General features: G+C 38.3%; 1 pseudogene across 1 annotated transcript; it reads right to left on the minus strand.

The window, feature by feature from the left end:
• Positions 1-972: 972 nt before the first annotated feature.
• On the minus strand, positions 973-1,457 carry LOC108305854 (annotated as a pseudogene). Its single transcript, XR_001825912.2, has one exon. The product of XR_001825912.2 is annotated as a 60S ribosomal protein L32-like (transcript).
• Between the last annotated feature and the right edge of the window lie 16,527 nt (positions 1,458-17,984).

Genomic DNA, 17,984 nt, shown 5'->3' on the forward strand with positions numbered 1-17,984 from the left:
TCACCAATCCTAGATGCCAAGCACTTTTTAAAAAGGGACATGGAATAAACTGGCATTATGTTCCTCCTGAAATGATGCATTGAGAAGAAGACAATGTCACTTCTTTGGTATTCCTGCCAAAAGGCATATCTTAAATGTAATCATGAGGAGACATCTGATAAACCCAAATTGAGGGATGTTGCACAAAACTTATAGTCTGTACTCTTTAAAAATGTCAATAACATGAAGGATAAACTGGGGAATTGTTCCAAGTGAAAATAAAAATTGAATACACCATCTAATCCAGACTATGTTTTGCTATAATAGACATTATTTGGGGACCACTGGCAAAGGATTTGAATATAAACTGTAAATGAGACAATACCTTTGCATTAATGTTAATTACCTGATTTTGATCATTATTCAATGGTTATGTAAAATAATGTCTTTGTTTTTAGGAACTATATGATGAGGTATTTAAAAATAATGGAGCATTATGTCTGAAACGCTCAAAGAGAAAATGATAGTAAAATGTTAATGTTTAAGGAATCTGAGAATGGAAATGACCTGTTGCAATTTTTTGCATCGTTACAGTAACAAAGGTCTGTTATCCGACTGATCAAAATAGATGCCCCTTTAGCAACTAAGATAGACCCTAAGGTTAAGGAAACAAAAGTTACCTACACATTGAGGGTTCAGATCTTGGCTGGCATGGCAACTTCCTAAATTCCTATGGCTACAAAAAAAAAAAAAAAAAAATCTACACTCTTGTTAAACTCCCTAACCAGGCAAATTATCAGACCCCTCCTAACTCTAATTTGCCACCCCAGACCACTACAACTCAATGAACAGAGAATCTGCCTTACAAACATTCTTTCCTAATAAGCAACCACAGACCTTAAGCCAGCTTTAGCCAGTTTATAAAGACTGCGTACAAACTGTCTTTGTGTTCCATACTTCACGTTTTTGTTTTTTTTTTGTTTGTTTGTTTTGTTTTTGCAGTTTTTACAGTTTATTTAAACACAAAATGTGCACATGAGCTGTCTGCTCATTTTCTTCATTGCACAGCCTGGCATTGGGGTTGGTGACTCTGATGGCCAGCTGGGCAGCTCTTTCCACGATGGCTTTGTAGTTCTTGGAGGAAACATTGTGAGCAATCTCAGCACAGTAAGATTTGTTGCACATCAGCAGCACTTCCAGCTCCTTCACGTTGTGGACCAGGAACTTCTGGAAGCCATTGGGCAGCATGTGCTTTGTTTTTTTTGTTGCTCCCATAACCAATGTTGGGCATCAAGATCTGGCCCTGGAACCTTCTACAAACCCTGTTGTCAATACCTCTGGGTTTCCACTTGTTACGCTTAATTTTGACATATCGGTCTGACTGGTGCCACATGAACTTCTTGATTCTCTTTTTGACGATCTTGGGCTTCACAAGGGGTCTGAGGGCAGCCATGATGCGGAAGAGGAGACAGCTGCCACCTCCATAGGCAGCTCTGAGGAAAAAAGCTAGTTCACCTTTTGATGTAAAGATCCAGTTCCACCTAACTCTAATGCTAAAACCTCTCCCCAAAGTGAACATGAGATGTATGTTGCATGCATGTTTGTCCTTTGTACATGTGCTCAACTTCCCTCATAAATATGTATAGCTTTTCCCCTAAACCTACTGAACATGTATGACTTTATTGTGTAATACAGAGCCTCTGAGGCATAAAACCCCAACCTGCCTTTTCCCTCTTTGAAGAGAGCATCTTCGGGATGCACTAAAGACTGTCCTTTCTCAGTTTGCAAACTGGTATCACCAATAAAGCTCTTCTTTCTACTGTTTAGGCACCATGGTGGTCTTCTCATTGACATAGCTGACATTATATCAAGATGTAAATTTAAAATTTTAGACAAAGAAATTTATATATATATATATATATATATATATATATGGGTATATACATATACATGAATCTATACATATATCTATGAAGCACCTAGCACAATGCCTACTGTCATATAGTAGGTTGTCAGTAAATGTTCTAGAAGTCAGCAGAGAAGTGCTCTGAAACAAACCAAGGGCAGGTTTCTAGATGACCTAGCACTTCATTTTCCTATGATGATAATTCAGGACACCCTGTTTAGGATTTGAGCTCTTTCACCATAAGCTAACACAGAATTTCCAAATGAAAACTGTGCTTTAAAAATGTAGATTGAATCAATGGGCAGTTAGGCAGCTATATAAAAATACAAGGATTATATTCTTGGGCAAGTGCAAATAAATCACATAAAGTGAAAAGGTGAAAAATTCTGTATACTCTGGAATTGACTACAACGGTCACATGTGGAAAGAGAATGAAAATAGACCAAGAAAAGATAGGAATCGTTGTTTAAGTAAAGGGAATAGAGATGGAATTCTCTGGAAATGGACTTAATTTTTATTAAATGAAAGCAAGAATGCAGATTATGTCTTATTCATCTACATATTGCCAACGGCCCTCACTTCCACCAGGTAGAGAAAGCTTTCCTGAGAAGGAAGCCCACACTCAGAAAAGCACTCCAGAGCTGGGAGACAAGACAGAGCCCTGAAGAGTCAGCCTTGGGCTCCCTGATACTTGAGAATTGTTAATCCCTCAGGGTCCTTTTATACAAACTGGTGAATTCTTTTTTAGCCTGAACTAGTTGGAGTAAGACCTTGAGCTTATGTTGGGGCTCAATAAACAACATCCCAAATGAAGACCTCAGAAGTCAAAGTTTTCTCTGACCTTCTGCCCTCCAGTCTCTCAGTCCCATTCTTTCCTGGGGCTCACCATAAAAGTTAGAATCCCTGGTCCCCAAGGCAGTCATAGAAACCAGAACCCTTTTTCACCAAAGCTAGCCGTAAAACCTGAAAATATTATTCTAACTTTCTCCTCTCCTTTTCTGTGTAAAAACTGGCCATAGAGAAATTCTCTGACCTACTTGTTTAACTGTAGGTCATAAGACCCCCATTCCAAAGAGGGTTCTGCCCTATACCCAGAGGGAAGGAATGCTGCTCAGAGAGGCCAAGAGGAATTTAGACAGACAGGCCTTGCTGGGTTTTTCAACTCAGTCTTAGCATGAGATCATACCATTTTTAACCACTTATATTTCTGTGTGGCTGTCCATAGTCCAGTGAACTTATGTATAAAAATGAACAATTTCCCCTGTGCCTTTGGGTCCAAAGGCTCCCATGTATACATGCTAAATAAATTTGTATGCCTTTTATCTCATCAATCTGTCTCTTGTGATTCAGTTTTTCAATAAACCTTCAGAGGGCCAAGGTGAGCACTCCTTTGAGCCCCACACTTGCAACCAAAACTACCACCACCACCACCACCAAGCATACAAAAACTAAAACAGTTGGTTTGTTATATGCAGGATCTTCTCTATGTTGGAAATCAATTTACTTTGAATTTTAATAAAGGTAAATAGATATTTCGCTTACTTTTTGTGTGGCATTGCTGTACTTCAACTCTCCCCAGACCTAGGGATTTTCTCTTTGCATTTGACTACCGTCTTTTGTTTTTTTTACAGCTGCCCCTGAGATCTGGGCCAATCCCAGCTTTCTAGTTTTACACATGGCATAATCATTTTGTTTCTTACCTCTTTCTTACATAACCTCTGAAAAGATGCTTTTCCTATTCTTGGCATTGAGCCAACCCATTCTCTATGTTTTTTATATTTTTGAGATTTAAAGCTACAAAAAAAACACAAAAACATATTATTGTACAGCTTTTGAAAGATGATGTGAAGGGATTCAAGGGATCATGGCGGACGGGAGGCAGGACTAGATTGTACCTACAGACAGAGCAGTATGCGGAGGCTTGCACTGTGAATTTTAGCTCCAGATCAACTGCAAGAACAAACCAGCAATCCTGTGAGGAACCACAGACCCTCTGAAGGAAGCAGACTGCTCCTTCAGGACCTGGGAGACACCCCAAATGCTGTGAATGCCCAACGGCAGAAGCAGGAAAGGGAGACCTTCCTCTCCTGAACACATGCCCCCACTGGACAAGTTGAAGGTCTGTCTGAGAGAGAAGTTTCCAACTTTACCTGGAGCTGAGTCAAGTTAGAGAGCTGAGTGAAATGCAGGCATAGAGGAAGCAGCAGAAAGGCCCTGGAAGCTTGCTGAGTCCCCAGAGGAGCAGTGGGTAAAACTCCACAGGGAGAAGGAGATCCCTAGCTAAACTTTGTAACAATTTGAACGGGGTGAGAAGACTCCTGGCCAGAACTAGTGGGAGGGTCCTAATTCGGTGGGCAGACTTCACAGAGGGAGGAAGAACTAGAGCCCTTTCTTTCACAGCTGGGAGGCAAATAGCCTTGGGCAAATTTTCAAGCCCATCTTGCCCACTGCCTGGAAACATTCAGGGTAGTTGAGGTGGGCACAGTGGAAATTTCAGTTTGAGTGGGAGCTGGATGAGGCCTGTGACTGCCAGCTTTCCCCCATTTTCCTGACAACCTGCATGACTCAGCAGAGGCAGCCATAATCCTCCTAGGTACACAACTCCAGTCACCTGGAAATATCACCCCCATCCCCCACAGCAGCCCCAGCAAGACCTGCCCAAGGAGAGTCTGAGCTCAGACACACCTAATCCTGCCCCCACCTGATGGTCCTTCCCTATCCATCCTGGTAGTGGAAGACAAAGGTCATATAATCTTGGGAGTTGTAGGGCCCCGCCCACAACCAATCCCTCTTCACGCTACTATAGCTGATGCTTTCTGGAAAGCACCACCTCCTGACAGGAGGCCAACCAGCACAAAAATAGAGCATTAAACCAACAAAGCTAAGGACCCTCACGGAGTTCATTGCACCCTCTGCCAGCTCTACCGGAATGCAAATGTGCTGGTATCTATGGCTGAGAGACCCACAGACAGTTCACATCACAGGACTCTGTACAGACAACCCCAGCACCAGCCTGTAGCTGGGTAGACTCACTGAATGGCTAGACCCAGAAGACAGACAACAATCACTGCTGTTTGGCTCACAGGAAGCCACATCCATGGGAGAAGAGGGACAGTACTATAACAAGGGAATATCCTGTGGGACAAAATAATCTGAACAACAGCCTTCAGCCTTAGACCTTCCCTCTGAAAGAGCCAACCCAAATGAGAAGGAATCAGAAAACCATCCCTGGTAATATGACAAAACAAGGCTCTTTAACACCCCCAAGAAATCACACTAGTTCACCAGCAATGGATCCAAACCAAGAAGAAATCTCTGATTTACCTGAAAAGGAATTCAAGAGGTTAGTTATTAAGCTAATTAGGGAGGGATCAGAGAAAGCCCAATGCAAGGAAATAAAAAAAAAAAAAATGATACAAGAAGAAAAGGGAGAAATACTCATGGAAATAGATAGCTTAAACGAAGAATAATTTAAAAATTCAGGAAACCTTGGACATACTTTTAGAAATGCAAAATGCCCTGGAAAGTCTCAGCAATAGAATTGAACAAGTAGAAGAAAAAAATTCAGAACTCAATGACAAGGTTTTCAAATTAACCCAATCCAATAAAGACAAAGAAAAATGAATAAGAAAATATGAACAAAGCCTCCAAGAAGTCTGGGATTATGTTAAATGATCAAACCTAAGAATAATCAATGTACCTGAGGAAGAAGAGAATTCTAAAAGCCTGAAAAATATATTTGGGAAAATAATCGAGGAAAACATCCCTGGCCTTGCGAGAGAACTAGACATCCAAATACAAGAAGCACAAAGAACACCTGGGAAATTCTTCACAGAAGATCCTCACCTAGGCATATTGTCATGAGATTATTCAAAGTTAAGATGAAGGAAAGAATCTTAAGAGCTGTGAGACAGAAGCACCAGGTAACCTATGAAGAAAAACCTGTCAGATTAACAGCAAATTTCTTAGCAGAAACCCTGCAAGCTAGAAGGGATTGAGGACCTATCTTCAGCCTCCTCAAACAAAACAATTATTAGCCAAGAATTTTGTATCCAGCAAAATTAAGCATCACATATAAAGGAAAGGTACAGTCATTTTCACACAAACAAATGCTGAGAGAATTTGCCATTACCAAACCACCACTACAAGAATTGTTAAAAGTAGCTCTAAATCTTGAAATGAATCCTGGAAACACATCAAAGCAGAAACTCTTTAAAGCATAAATCACACAAGACCTATAAAACAAAACTGTTAAAAAGCAAAAAGAAGAAACAAAACCAAAGTACATTGGCAACAAAGAACGTGATGAAAGCAGTGGTACCTCACATTTCAATACTAATATGCAATGCAAACAGCCTAAATGCTCCACTTAAAAGATAGTGTACCTCAGAATGGATAAGAACTCACCAACCAACTATCTGCTGCCTTCAGAAGACTCATCTAATATATAAAGACTGGCATAAACTTAAAGTAAAGGGGTGGAAAAGGCATTTCATGCAAATAGACACCAAAAGTGAGCAGAGGTAGCTATTCTCATATCAGACAAAACAAACTTTAAAGCAACAGTGGTTAAAGGAGACAAGAAGAGACAGTATATAACGGTAAAAGGCCTTGTCCAACAGGAAAATATCACAATTCTAAATAGGTTACACATTCTATTCAGCAGAGTATGGAACTTTCTCCAAAACAGACTATATGATAGGCCATAAAATAAGCCTCAATAAATTTAAGAAAATTAAAGTGATATCAGCACTCTCTCAGACCACAGTGGAAAAAACTGGAAATCAACTAAAAAACAAAACAAACAAACAAACAAAAACCTTAAAAACCATGCAAACACATGGAAATTAAATAACCTGCTCCTGAATGAGCATTGGGTCAAAAATGAAATCAAGATGAAAATTTAAAAATTCTTCTAACTGAACAACAATAATGACACATCCTATCAAAATCTTTGGGATACAGCAAAGGTGGTGCTAAGGGGAAGATTCATAAGGCTCTTTCAACCAAAAAGTCTGAAAGAGCACAAACAGACAATTTAAGGTCACATCTCAAGGAACTAGAGAAACAAGAACAAACCAAACCCAAACCCAGCAGAAGAAAGCAAGTAACCAAGATCAGAGCAGAACTAAATGAAACTGAAACAAACAAACAAAAAACACAAAAGGTAAATGAAACAAAAAGCAAGTTCTTTGAAAAGATAAATAAAATTGATAGACCATTAGCAGGATTAACCAAGAAAAGAGGAGAGAAAAATCCAAATAACTTCACTAAGAAATGAAACAGGAGATATTACAACTGACAACAGTGAAATACAAAAGATCATTCAAGGTTACTATGAACATCTTTACGCACATAAGCTAGAAAACCTAGAAGAGATGGATAAAATCCTGGAAAAATACAACCCTCCTAGCTTAAATCAGGAAGAATTGGATACCCTGAACAGACCAATAACAAGCAGCAAGATTGAAATGGCAATTAAAAAATTAGCAACAAAAAAAGTTCAGGACCAGTTGGATTCTCAGCAAAATTCTACCAGGCATTCAAAGAAGAATTGTTACCAATCCTTTTGACATTATTTCACAAGATAGAGAAAGAAGGAACCCTCCTTAGTTCTTTCTATTAAGCTAGCACCACCCTAATACTAAAACCAAGAAAGGACATAACCAAGGAAGAAAACTACAGACCAATCTCCTTGATGAACATAGATGCTAAAATCCTTAACAAAATCCTAGCTAACTGAATCCAACAACATATCAAAAAGATAATTCATCATGATCAAGTGGGTTTCATACCAGGAAGGGAGGGATGGTTTAACACATGAAAGTCAATAAATGTGATACACCAAAAAACAAAATTAAAAACAAAAATTACATGATCATCTCAATAGATGCAGAAAGGCATTTGACAAAATTCAGCATCCCTTTATGAATAAAACCCGCAGCAAAATCAGCATACCAGGGACATACCTTAATGTAATAAAAGCCATATATGACAAACTCACAGCCAACATAATACTGAATAGGGAAAAGATGAAAATATTCCCTCTGAGAACTGGAACAAGACAAGGATACCCACTGCCACCACTCCTCTTTGACATAGTATTGGAAGTCTTAACCAGAGCAATCAGGAAAGTGAAAGAAATAAAGGGCATCCAAATCAGTAAAGAAGAAGTCAATTGTCACTGTTTGTTTATGATATGATTGTTTACCTTGAAAACCCTAAAGACTCCTCTAGAAAGCTCCTAGAACTGACAAAAGAATTCAGCAAAGTTTCCAGATACAAGATTAATGTACACAAATCAGTAGCTCTTCTATAAATCAATAGCAACCAAGTAGAGAATCAAATCAAGAACTCAACCCCTTTTATGATAGCTGCAAACAAACAAACAAACAAAAACCTTAGGAATATACCTAACAAAGAAGTTGAAAGACCTCTACAAGGAAAACTACAAGGATTTCTTTCTATGAAAGAAATCATAGAGGACTCAAACAAATGGAAACACACCCCATGCTCATGGATGGGCATGATCAATATTGTGAAAATGATCATACTGCCAAAAGCAATCTACAAATTCAATGCAATCTCCATCAGAATACCGTCATCATTCTTCACAGAATTAGAAAAAACAATGCTAAAATTCATAGGGCACCAAAAAAGAGCCCACATAGCCAAATAGAGACTAAGCAAAAAGAGCAAATCTGAAAGTGTCACACCACCTGATTTCAAACTATACAGTAAGGCCATAGTCACCAAAACAGAATGGTACTGGTATAAAAATAGGCATATAGACCAATGAAACAGAATAGAGAACCCAGAAATAAACCCGGATACTTACAGCCAACTGGTCTTCCATAAAGCAAACAATAACTTAAAGTGGAGATCTTTCCCTTTTCAACAAATGGTGCTGGAGTAATTGGTTAGCCATACGTAGGAGAATGAAACTGGGTCTTCATCTCTCGCTTTATACAGAAATCAACTCAAGATGGATTAAGGATTTAAACCTAAGACATGAAACTATAAAAATTCTAGAAGATAGCATTGGAAAAACCCTCCTAGACATGGCTTAGGCAAGGATTTCATGACCAAGAAACAAAAAGCAAATGCAATAAAAACAAAGATAAATAGCTGGGACCTAATTAAACTAAAGAGCTTTTGCAGAACAAAAGGAACAGTCAGCAGAGTAAACAGACAACCCACAGAGTGGGAGAAAATCTTCACAATCTATACACCTGACAAAGGACTAATATCCAGAATCTACAATGAACTCAAACAAATCAGTAAGAAAAAAACAAACAGTTCCATCAAAAAGTGGGCTAAGGATATGAATAGACAATTCTCAAAAGAAGATATACAAATGGCCAACAAACATATGAAAAAATGCTCAACATCACTAATGATCAGGGAAATGCAAATCGAAACCACAATGCCATACCACCTTACTCCTGCAAGAATGGCCATAATCAAAAAATCAAAAAACAGTGGATGTTGATATGGATGCGGTAAACAGGAAATACTTCTACACTGCTGGTGAAAATGTAAACTAGTACAGCCACTATGGAAAACAGTGTGAAGATTCCTTAAAGAACTAAAAGCAGAGCTACCATTTGATCCAGCAATTCCACTACTGGGTATCTACCCAGAGGAAAAGAAGTCATTAGTTGAAAAGATACTTGCACATGCATGTTTATAGCAGCACAATTCAAAATTGAAAAATCATGGAACCAACTCAAATACCCCATCAATCAACGAGTGGATAAAGAAACTATGATATGTATGTATACATATACATATATACAAAACGGAATACTATGTAGCCATAAAAAGGAATGAATTAACAGCATTTTCAGTGAGCTGGATGAGATTGGAGACTATTATTCTAAGTGATGTAACTCAGGAATGGAAAACCAAACATCGTATGTTCTCACTGATATGTGGGAGCCAAGCTATGATGATACAAAGACATAAGAATGATACAATGGACTTTGGGTACTTGGGGGAAAGAGTGGGAGGGAAGTGAGCAACAGAAGACTCCAATATGGTGCAGTGTACAGTTCTTGGGTGATAGGCACCCCATAATCTCACAAATCACCACTAAAGAACTTATTCATGTAACCAAAAACCACCTGTACCCGAATAACTTACAGAAAAATAAAATAAAACAAAATAAAGAAAGATGATGTGAGTTTTAAAGAGGATGTAAATCTCTGAGACTCTAGTTCAGGGTATTAAGAATGACAGCACAGATGCAAGTAACTGCCACTTTGCATTGTGGAAAAGGGGAGGCTCCATGGGACCCAGATGAACTCAATATCTTTTCTCATATCAAAAATCACTATTTCATTATATTTGAACTTGGCAACAATCTAGTTCTAAATTTAATTGCCATCTTTAAAAATTTCAGGCATTAGCCAGGTGCGATGGCTCACACCTGTAATCCCAGCACTTTGGGAGGCTGAGGCAGGTGGATCACTTGAGGTCAGGAGTTTGAGACCACCCTGGTCAACATGGTGAAACCCCACCTGTACTAAAAATACAAAAATTAACCGGGCATGATGGCAGGCACCTGTAATCCCAGCTACTCAGGAGGCTGAAGCAGGAGAATAACTTGAAGTGATTGAACCCAGGAAGTGGAGGTTGCAGTGAGCTGAGATCACAGCACTGTACTCCAGCCTGGGCGACAGAGCAAGACTTTGTCTCAAAAAAATTTCAGGCATTGTAACGTCAAATTCAAAAATACGCATATTCTTTCTTGGAAATTATCTGCAGTACAAAAAAATCCAGCTGCAAAAACAGTACAGTTCAGAAAAAAATGAATGGTTAATAAATATATGATAAGGTGCTAGATCACATTTTTTATTAAATAAGGGCAAATTAAAATAACAATGTTATGTCATGTTTTACTGCCAGATTGGCAAAGATTAAAAACAGAAACTCTCCAACACATGCTGCTGGTAAGAGCCCAGGTTGGCACAAGCTTTTTGGATGGCATTTTCATAGTATTTATCCAAATTTCAAATGCATCTGCTCTTTGACCCAGCAATTCCATTTCTAGAAATTTAACATACAGATATATTACATAAGCATGCAAGAACACATATTACAACGTTATTTATTGTAGCAGTATTTGTAATAGTGAAAATCTAAAATCATTTTAAATTGCAGTCCAGAGACAAATAAATTACATTGTATCATACTGTGAAATATCTACATGGCATTGACAGATTGCTAAGTAGAGGATGCTAGTTATAAGATTGTGTGTGTGTGTGTGTGTGTGTGCCATAAGTTCATTTGTGAGGAAATATTGTACATGCCTAAAGATCTGTAATGACACATATGAAAGGGAAGTGACTCCTGGGAGTAGAGTTTAAATGAAAAGAAAAAAACAAGACAATTTCTTTTTATTTCTCAAGTATTTCTATTTATACAAACATACACTACTTTTATAATAAAACATTTTAAATTAAGTCACAATTTTTCATTATTACACAATCTGTAAAACAATCAAAAATACAATTAAATTCTACTGTAAAATTAACTGGTGATTAAAGCTTACATGTCACTGTGGGTGGTATTTTAAGATGACTATGAATTGAAGTACAAAAGTAGCACAGATAAAAGTCTAGAAAAGTGAAATCTAAGCTGGGCATGGTGGCTCACGACTGTAATCCCAGAACTTTAGGATGCTGAGGTGGGAGGATAGCTTGAGCCCAGGAGTTCAAGAGTAGCTGGGCCACATAGTGAGACACTGTCTCTACAGAAATTTTAAAAATTAGTTGGGTATGGAGGTACATGCTTGTAGTCCCAGCTACTTGGGAGGTTGAGGAGGGAGGACTGCTTCACCCCAGGAGGTTGAGACTGTAGTGAGCCAAGATCACATCATTGCACTCCACCCTGGGTGGCAGAACAAGACGCTGTCTCAAAAAGAAAAAAAGTTTGGTCACTTTTTAATCCATAAAGATAGTATAAGTGATAATGTAAATGAACTACTAAACTCAATTATATAGTATGAGATAAAGTTTATTGTACGTAATTATGTGGGGGTATATATATATATATATATATATATATATTTTTTTTTTTTTTTTGAGACAGGATCTTACTCTTCACCCAGGCTGGTAGCACAATCTCAGCTCACTAAAATCCCTCCCTCCTACTAGGCTCAAGCAATCCTCCCACCTCAGCCTCCCCAGTAGCTGGGACTATAGGCATGTGCCACCATGGCCAGCAATTATTATTATTATTATTATTATTATTATTGTATTTTTAGTAGAGATGGAGTTGTGCCATGTTGTCCAGGCTGGCCTCGAACTCTTGAACTGAAATGATAAACCTGCCTTGGCCTCTCACAGTGCTGGAATTACAGCAGACGTGAGCCACCCAGCCAGGTCAGAATTATATTTTTAAAAGCCAACAGTGAAGCTATTTCTATACCTTGTCTCCAAGTACATATATTCTCCTATTGTTCTTCTATTGCCATCTCTGAAAGGACAATAGAAGCTATTTTGCAGGATCAGGGCTACGGAATTTTCCTCACTTCCTATCTCTGCCCTACAGATAGCTGGGTCATTTGGAGTAATGGACAGGGAGTTTTGGTACTATGTATACTGTGTCTACAGAGGAAAACATTACGTGTTATAGTGGGGGCAGTTGTACTTCCCCTGCATTGGAAGCAGAGAAATAAGGAGAGTATAAGTTGTATAGGAATCAATGGAAAATGTCCCCTTTATCCTCCTGAAATTTCACTAAAAACTCGACTCACAAAAGCCAGATTAATGGGAGAAAAGGCATACAAATGCACTAACATACTCCTGGTAGAGAAACCACAGAGTGATTACTCCCAATCCTTAATGGGGTTCAGCTTATATATCATCTTGAGGTTACAGAGAGAATGGGGGCTCAGGCTATGGTGGCAAACCAGGTTATGGTGGCTAGACAGGTTATGAGAGGTAGAGAAGAGGGAGGCTTGGTCAGCAAAGGTAGTCTTGCTACATAGACGAAATCTCACAGATAACAACCCTCAGAGAAGGTAAATGATGCTAAATAGTTCTTCCAGACTTTTTTTTTTATGTGTAGTCTTGCTCTGTCACCCAGGCTGGAGTGCAGTGGTGTGATCTCGGCTCACTGCAACCTCCACGTCCTGGGTTCAAGCAATTCTCCGCCTCAGCCTCCAGAGTAGCTGGGATTACAGGCACACACCACCATGCTTGGCTAATTTTTGTATTTTTTTTTTTAGTAGAGATGGGGTTTCGCCATCTTGGCCAGGCTTGTCTTGAACTCCTGACCTCATGATCCACCTGCCTCGGCCTCCCAAAATGCTTGGATTACAGGCGTGAGCCACCGTGCCCAGCCTTATTCCAGACTTTTAAAGGTGTCAGACTCTCCATTAATCTTTCCTAGATCTGAGCAAAGGAAGGCCTGCCTGGTTGCATCAATGCAGATTCTCTGCAGATGCAAATCTCCCTTGCAGAAAGCAACTTAACTACTTGTTTGTCGGCCCTCTGAACAGCCATCTCAAAATATGTCTATATATATCATATATATCATATATATATGATATATATATATAATATATCATATATACATCATATATATGTTATATATGATGATCTTGATCCTTTGGAAAGCAAACATACACTCTTCTCACTAGTTATCCATCAAGGTGATAGCATTCATGACTAAACTTGTTAACTACTGCTCTCAATTTTACTGACTTTAAAAAACAATAAACAGCTATTATGAATTCTTGAATCACAGGAATATATATTATATATAGTATATGATATATATGATATATCATATATACATGATATATCATATATCTATCATATATCGATATCATATATATATCATACATATATATATCATACGTATATCATATATATATATATATGATGGTTTCGCTCTCATCTAATGGTAGTGGTTACGGTGGTCATGATAATAGTGGTGATAAGAGTATTAGTATTCATTACAGTGGTGACAGCAGCAACTCTGCTTCTGAGTGTACCAGAAGGAGCTTAGATATACTGAAGTTTCTTTAGGTATTAAAGTCTTCTGCAGTTGAAATGGGCTCGTGGCTTAGGAAGGAAGATGGTATAGAAGTCATAATTGGCTATATATATTCTAGGCAGGGAATAATATCATAATAATAAAATAATAAAAATATAATAATATAATAAAAATATGATATAATAATAACACCACCATATGTTGCTACATAGATATAGCAACACCTAAATACCTATAACACTCATTATAGGGCATATATATATATATATATATATATATGTCAGAAGATGCTTAGACATCCTGAAGTTTCTTTAGGTATTAAAGTCTTCTGAGGTTGAAGTGGGGTTCATGGCTCAGGAAAGACGTTAGAGAAGCCATAATTGGTAGGGAATATTATATATATATAGATATGTTTTTGAGACAGTGTCGCTCTGTCACCCAGGTTGGAGTACAGTGGCATGATCTCAGCTCACTGCAGCTGCCACATCCCGGGTTCAAGTAATTCTCCTGCCTCAGCCTCCCAAGTAGCTGGGATTACAGGTGTATGCCACAATGCCAGCTAATTTTAGTATTTTTAGTAGAGATGAGGTTTCCCCACGTTGGCCAGGCTGGTCTTGAACTCCTGATCTCACGTGATCCACCCACCTCAGCCTCCCAAAGTGCTGGGATTACACATGTGAGCCACCATGCCCAGTCAAGAAATACATTTTGAGGTAAAATATTCCTGCTAGATTTGGCCTATGACTAGAAGAATAAACTAAGTGTCCCCTGCTATACCCCTAAAAGGGTATTGGATACAGAACACAGGAAAGAACACGCCAGAAATGCTGAGATACTGAGGAAGGATCTCTGGACCAACCATATCAAGGCCCTGCAAATAACTGGTGTAGCAGTTTTTTGTTTCTATGTCTGTCTTCTTACCAGACTAAAATCTCCTGGTATACAATTAGCACAGTGATTGTCACATAGTAGGTTCTCATTAAATATAAATTTGGTTAAATGGATGGATCAATAGATGAATGACAGAAGAAAGACTCCTTAGAGACTTGCACAAACTCCCTAAATGAAGGGAGAGGATAAAATATTCAGGTGACATAAATCAGAGGGAATAGCAGAAAACCATGCAGAGGAGAATAAGAATGGAAATCTTGAGCTTTCTCAATGTATGGTACACTTGGGAGGCCTTATATACTTGGTTAATGTAGGATAACCCAGAGAAATACATAACTGAAGAAGTCACATAGCTCAAAGCCAAGATGGGGTGCATCTAGATTTCCTCCAGAGAGGGAATCCCATTATTCCCATTTGAGGAGAACTTTGGAGAGTTTCACCTCAGAGTTTGCATAAAATAACTCATGCCATTTGCCTGCTCGGAATAGATTATTCCCTACTCAGAATATATATAGCCAATTATGGCTTCTATACCATCTTCCTTCCTAAGCCACGAGCCCACTTCAACCCCAGATGACTTTAATATCTAAAGAAACTTCAGTATATCTAAGCTCCTTCTGGCAAACTCAGAAGCAGAGTTGCTGCTGTCGCCACTATAACAAATACTAATACTCTTATCACCACTATTATCATGACCACCATAACCACTACCATTAGATGAGAGTGAAATCATCCAATAGTAAATCATAATCCTAAAGCATGTCTGGGATCTTGGCCAATCAGAATGGTATGTCTTCCTTTTTTGCTTTGGGTGTTAAACGGAAGAAGGTGAGCAAAAGGGAGACAGAATTTTCCCTTTAGTTATATCCATATCTATAGATCTATGTTTATATTACTGAAAGTATATTAGGGAAATTTCAAGAATTGAGAAAGGAACTTTAAAGACCCAAGAGATTCAAGGGCTTCAGAAATTCAAGCTGGGATTCAGTATCTCCAGGATTTTCTCTCTTGCCCTCTCATGTTTGCTTACTTCTGCTTGGCTTCATTCTCTCCTATGACAGATGGGCTTTTGCCACTGATAGAAAACCTATCTGCCAGCAGCTTGGGCTTATATCATCCCAGTCATTTTTCCCAAAAGAGGGTATATATGCCCAACTTCATTTTGAAAGTCTCCAGGGAAAATTTTCTGTGTGACTTGTTATGTACTTATCCCTGAACCAATCATTACCATCAAAAGGATTGCTTACATTGGAGTGGACACCCTATATTGCATGTCCACTCTTAGGCCAGAGGGCGAAGTCCTGTGACTGGCAGCTCCACAAAAATCACATGGGATGCATGGTGGGGGTGATGATGCCCTTCTCCTGAAGGAAGGGAAAGAAAAAAAATGCTTAGGATGTCCACAAAAATAGATACAAAATAGATAGTTAGGTAGGTAGATACCTAGATATTAGAGAGAAAGAGAGCATGCTGGTTAATTGGCTAACTATATAGCTGACAAACAGATGTGTTAGTACTCATTATAAGGTTTAATATTTGTTCTCTTTTTTTAAGATTTATTTTTGCTATTTCTCCTATTCATTTTTTCAAATATATTGTAAAATTGTTGTTATAACCAAAGAAATAGAAAAACCTGTTTACATCTTAATTAGAATTTATGATGCCCAGGAGTAATTAGGAAAGAACAGACATTTTCATAATATTAGACTTTCTGTCCAAGTGCAGCATAGCTTTATAGCTCTTCACTCATTCTATCTTTTTTTCAATATCCCAAAAAGTTTTTTGTAGGTCTTTTAAGTAATATAAGTGAGAGGTTATTAACGTAATAGCTAGCACCAAAACAGTCTTTGATTAGAAAAATATCTTAATAAGGTAGAGGTAGGGCCTCCACACAGTGTTGTTCAGTCTGTGCACTGCACAACTCTTGGTGCACCATTTGCATAGACTACAGTGTAAGCAAGTCCTCTGGAGTTGTGCACTGAAGCCACTCTGGAAGGAAGATGAAACTGTTTACAGGATCCAAAGCAATGAGAAGGGAGGCTAAGTTTTTCTGTAAGAGAACATCAGAAAAGTTTGCTTTATCTCTTAAATGAGAACAGAAGAGAAAAAATAATCAGAAAGATGGTAAGGCCAGATGAGAAGCTTGAGTGATGGTGAAAGAATGAGTGGCACACGGGTGAAGTGAGAAAACCTTGGTAGGATGAACAAGAGACTTTTTAGAACAAGAATGTTCTACAATTAATTTTCAGTTATTTGAAATCATCAGTAAAATTTCTGCTACTTGGTGTAGTTTTTTATTCAAGGTTAATTTTGGATGGGAAAGGGGAACAGAAAGCATGGGTTATAACCCAGCTTGTGTCAAGCTGAAATAAAGGAATATACACAATCATGCAGAGAATAGAACAAAAGTTCAGGGCCTGGGAATGAGGATTTGAGCCAATCATATCTGAAGCTCAGGATTCCAGGGTAGGGGACTCCTACTGACACCTAAATTAAATTTATAACAACTTTATACCACTCTTAGGAGGATTCTGTAAATTACTTTGTGTTTTTTTTCTTGCCCTTGTAAATAGAACCTTATTTTCTATAATATTTTTCTGCCAGTTCTTACAGATTACAGATGCCTATCGCTCCATCTGCCTCTCTCTAATTCTCTCGCTCTCTACATATATAGATCTCACACATGAATATATAAGCATATATGAAATTTAAATGAAACATATCTGTACATACATAAAATAAAGAATATAAAAAAGATATATTGCAACTTTCGGTGCCTTTTTTTTCCCCTCTTGATGGTCTGGCTTTTATCCGATATGATTTCCCTTTAGACCAAATAATTTATTTTAGCATTTCTTGTAGTTTAAGTCAACTGCCAACAAATCCTCTCACTATTTATTTCAAAATGTCTTTATTTTGTTTTTCTTTATATTTTTATTTATTTTATTTTTTGATACAGGGTCTCACTCTGTTGCCCAGGCTTGAGCGCAGTGGTGTGATCTTGGCTCACTGCAATCGCTGCCTCCCGAATTTAAGTGTTTCTCCTGCCTCAGCCTCCCCAGTAACTGGTATTACAGGTGAGCATCACCACACTTGGCTAATTATTGTATTTTAGTAGAGACGGGTTTTTACCATGTTAGCCAAGCTGGACTCCAACTCCTGGCCTCAAGTGATCCACCTGCCTCAGCCTCCCAAAGTG

Source organism: Cebus imitator, unplaced genomic scaffold, assembly GCF_001604975.1.
Source record: "Cebus imitator isolate Cc_AM_T3 unplaced genomic scaffold, Cebus_imitator-1.0 Scaffold67, whole genome shotgun sequence".
Classification (NCBI taxonomy): domain Eukaryota; kingdom Metazoa; phylum Chordata; class Mammalia; order Primates; family Cebidae; genus Cebus; species Cebus imitator.